We start from the raw sequence: 4,841 nt of genomic DNA on the forward strand, positions 1-4,841 counted from the left end.
TTTAGACGAGCTGACAACTCTATTCAATGAATGGTAGCTTTGACTCTCGCCTAAACGGGACACTGATATCAGTTTGTTGAAAACCTTGGAAATTATTTAGGATTGTAAGTTTTAGTATTTTCACTTGTCATTCCTACTTACTATATGTTTATAATTTCTGAATTGTGTATGAATTTATATTGAACCATGTTATTTTCTGTTATTAAGTTGTAGTTTAATTTCGAATCTTCATTGTTGGTCTAACTTGGCTTGTTTATCTAATGAGATAAATCCCTAGTGGATTTTCACCATTAGACATACATAATAGTGTTAGATCTCGAAAGATAAATATTGTATATGCGACATCTAGCTGTTCATCAATTGATGACACCTTAGACTAGTATTTTTACGATATAAAACAAGAAGATTATATAAATAAGATTACTTTGACTTTCGCTAATCGAAGCATCGTTGGATTCTTATTTTAAACGAAATTATCCTAATTCCTCTTAGCTTATTCATTTCGAATTAGCTTTAAAAACATATCATTGGATGAATGGTCTATAAATCATTTCATGTCATTTTATATGACGCATATGATTATAATCCCGAAATTCTATTCCCAATTGATATAAATCCTCAATCTTAGAAATCTCCTACTTGTATGGGCAAATCTGACTTAGAGTTTGTATTAGTAGTGGTGGTCCAAGAAAGAATTACTCATTATATTTGGTTGAATTTAAGTCTTTGACTTTAATTTTAGAATCCAAATAGAAATTTTCTTATATTTCTAATTCCAGATACAATACAGTTACACTTTCTCAAGTGTTTAATATCCATCTTTTATTAATGGATTCAAACTGTATGAAATATGAGTTAGGTATTCTGTGACCAGGATCCACTTGCACTATTCTAAGAACTCTTTGATGTAACTAAACCTATATCATCAATAGACACTACCACATTTTTTTAATCTATGGCATTTGTATCTTGTTCATAGTGGATTTGACAAGATCAATCTCTGCAAAGAGTTAATATGCCTATATCCACTGAAAGTAGTTCATCTCATTCGCAGATGAATGTACATTCAGGGGTGGATATGAGTTTTTCGTTGTATTCTTAAAACGATAACTCTAGATTATACCTTATGCAAAGAAATTTGAAATGTTTGAAAAATTTCATTAATTTCTAGCAATGGTTAAACACCATTAAGGTAAGTGGTTAAAGATCTTGCGAACTGATAGGGGTGGAGAAATAGTTAGTAGATATGCAGTTCAAAGATCATTAAATTGATTTTTGAATTATATCCAAACTTACCTCCCCAGAAATTTCGAGTTGCATGTTGATGATTAGTTACTAGTCGTTGCCTAAATCCTTCTATGGTAATACAATTTCAGAATGATGTAATGGTTGTATACTTAATGTAAATCATTACTAGATTCATGGATGACCTAATCAAAATCTTAAGAAAAGCTAGAACTGTTAACCATGGTTTCTTAGCTATTCTAAGTGATTAGGGGTGGACCATCCCATTGTCAATAGATAAGAAAGTGTTTGTTCAAACAAATACTACTTTTCTAAGAAAATGACTAAGTCCGAAAAACAAGTAGCAAATAAAGGAGATACTTAATTCTTGATTCCAAAAGTGTTCTATCATCTTATATGACATATGATGATCCCACTGCCTCTGTTGTCTTGTCACAACCGAAGAGATCAATACCATTTAGTTTTCTTAGACATAATTCACGGTACCTTGTCGTAGTGGGAGAGTTTCTAGGAACTCACCTTCTTATGACTTGGGAGACACTAGTGATTAAAATCCATTGTGAGTTTAAACAAGTAATGGATTGTCAAGATAAGAAACTAAGAAGAAAGCCAATAGAACTATGGTTTAATCCATTCACATGGAGTAACCTAAAGTTTTCTATTACAAGGACATAAAAGGAAATTTTCGTTTATAAGTCCATTCAATGGACTTAACAAAACTTCCTGTTCCTAGTATTATAGGTTTGAGTTTATCTAAACCTATGGCTTGTGGTATACCTGGTAATTACTTACTCTAATGCAAGCAACTTACTTTAGTAAGATCTTTGAAGCATTTTCTTTCTAATGGCAATCTATAGAAGCTTCACAACTTCTTAGGTATAGATTTTATTTATCTAAGGAAAAGTCTTAACTATTCCAGAAAAGATAAAGCCATGAAAGAATTTCTTACATCAACAGTGAGAGGTCTTAGATATGCTTTTGTATGCCTTGGACCAGACACCTGCTGTTGAGTGGGAGTAATGAGTAGGTATCAGATTAATCCAGGAGAAGAACATTGGAAGACAATCAAGTAAATCCTAAGATAGAGAAGAGGAACTATATGTTAGTCTATAAGGGTGTGTTTAAAACTCTTAGACTACACCATATCAGATTTCGAAATTTGCCTATGTGCTAGTAAATATTTCTGATAAGATGGTGATTACTCTGGGGTGGAATAGTGATTTTGGAGAAGTGTAAAAACCTATCTGAAGTCTCTAGGTCTACCAGAGATAGACTGAATGTTAAAGCTGCAGGAAAGTTACTTATTCAGTCTAAGGAAAGTTCTATACATCTTTGGCACCATTCCAAATTGCCTTAAACTACTAGTGTTAATTTCCTGATTAACCAAAAGTAGTTGCCAAAGGTATAGAATCCAGTATCCCAAGAGAGTAGACATATAGAGAGGAATTTCACATTATCAATGATTTTGTGATTAAAGGAAGAGTAATGGTGGAGAAAAGGTTGTGGTTAATTCAACCTTTCAGATCCTATTACGAGGAGTTTACTACTACTACACTTGATTTGTATATCAAGGTGTTGAGATTATTTGAAACGCACTTTTTGTTTTATATTAGTGCAAGTGGGAGTTTGTTGGGTTTTATGCCCTAAATAAAACTCATTTCAATATAATCAGATTTACTTATTAATATAGATCAGAAATAACATTTAATGTTGCATGGTTCACATGATTTATTTCATGATTATATGTACATAATGTATAAATTCATCTGAAACCCTTTTCACATACTTGATCTTTGTTTATTGTGCCGTCAACACATTGGAAAGTAAACATGACTATGTGAATAAAGTTTCCTAGATTTATCAGACACAGGGTTTTGCGATATGATAATCTACAACGAGTTTACTTGTATTTGGAGAAATACTATGTTCTTTCCAGAACATTGGTTAAAGTAAAGCTCAGGTTGGATGCATGGAGTATGCATCGGAAGGGACCGATATTGAACTTTGACTTAGATTTATTAAACTTACCGTAATATCTATTCAAGTCAATATCGCCTAAGTTGATCCTAGATCAAATGATCTTAATCATGATATGATTAGGCTCAATCTTGAAAGGCTATTCGTGTTCTTTGATTTGTTAGTTAAGCCTACTTTTAGGTCAGGGTGATACGTACATTTTGGGAACACGGTAGTGCAATTGAGTGGGAGCGCTAGCATAAACATGGAATCTATAGCTTCTATCTGGCGAATAGTAAGCAAAGGATGATCTCCTTCGAGCTTGACCAAACGAACATAAATGGTGGAGTACTCATTTCACATAAGCTGAAATATCATTTATACGGGGTCAAGTGTTTTAAGGAATAAATACATTGTAGGGTGTAACGGTAATTTAATCCCTTTACAGTGTAGATCATTCATATAGAGGATCATTGATCAAATTAGGATTATAACAATGGATAACTAATGATGTGTCTATATGGTGGAACATATAGAGCATTCTATATACTGAGAGTGCAATTCTAAGTTCTATGCGTGGATTCAACGAAGAATTAATAAGTTAGTGAATTTTAGTGTTAAATTCTTGATCTACTTATTGGAAGCTCGGTTATATAGACCCATGGTCCCCCCACTAGTTGAGATAATGTTGCTTGTAAGACTCATGTAATTGGTTTTGATTAATCAATTATAATTCACAAATTGGACTATGTCTATTTGTGAAATTTTCACTAAGTAAGGGCGAAATTGTAAAGAAAGAGTTAACAGGGGCATATTTGTTAATTATGATACTTTGTATGGTGCAATTAATAAATATGATAAATGACAATATTATTTAATAATTATTTATAGTTATTAAATAGTTAGAATTGGCATTTAAATGATTGAATTAGGAAATTGGCATTTTTGAGAAAATCAGATACAAAAGTGGTAAAATTGCAAAATTGCAAAAATCAAGGCCCAGTCCACCTAGCCTAGGGCCGGCCACTTATGTCATCTTTTTTAAATGATTTTTTCATTATTTTAATGCCATATAATTCAAATCAAGCCCTAGAGGAATGCTATAAATAGATAGTGAAGGCTTCAGGAAAATTACACTTTCTGAATCAGAAAAACCTGAGCCTCCACTCTCTTCTCTAGCCGCCACTCTCTCTCTCTTTTCTTCCTCAATATTTCGAACCTCTCTTAGTGATTAGAGTAGTGCCCACACACATCAAGTGATACCTCAATCATAGTGAGGAAGATCGTGAAGAAAGATCATCCGCAAAGGAGATTCAGCATCAAAGATTCAGAGAAAGAGATCCAGGTTCAGATATTGATAATGCTCTGCTACAGAAAGGAATCAAGGGCTAGATATCTGAACGGAAGGAGTCATTATATTCCGCTGCACCCAATGTAAGGTTTCTTAAACTTTATATGTGTTTAATTTATCGTTTTAGAAAGTTCATATTTAGGATGTTAATAAACATACTTGTGAGTAGATCTAAGATCCTGGTAAAATAAATTTCCAACACTTTCAGACTTGGATTCTTCACCAATCAGCAAGGAATTAGTAGGACTTAAGTGAAGAATTTCTTTGTAGGCTCTGAGGCCAGTTGTTG

This window comes from Cannabis sativa, chromosome 2 (genome assembly GCF_029168945.1).
Source record: "Cannabis sativa cultivar Pink pepper isolate KNU-18-1 chromosome 2, ASM2916894v1, whole genome shotgun sequence".
Taxonomy (NCBI): Eukaryota; Viridiplantae; Streptophyta; class Magnoliopsida; order Rosales; family Cannabaceae; genus Cannabis; species Cannabis sativa.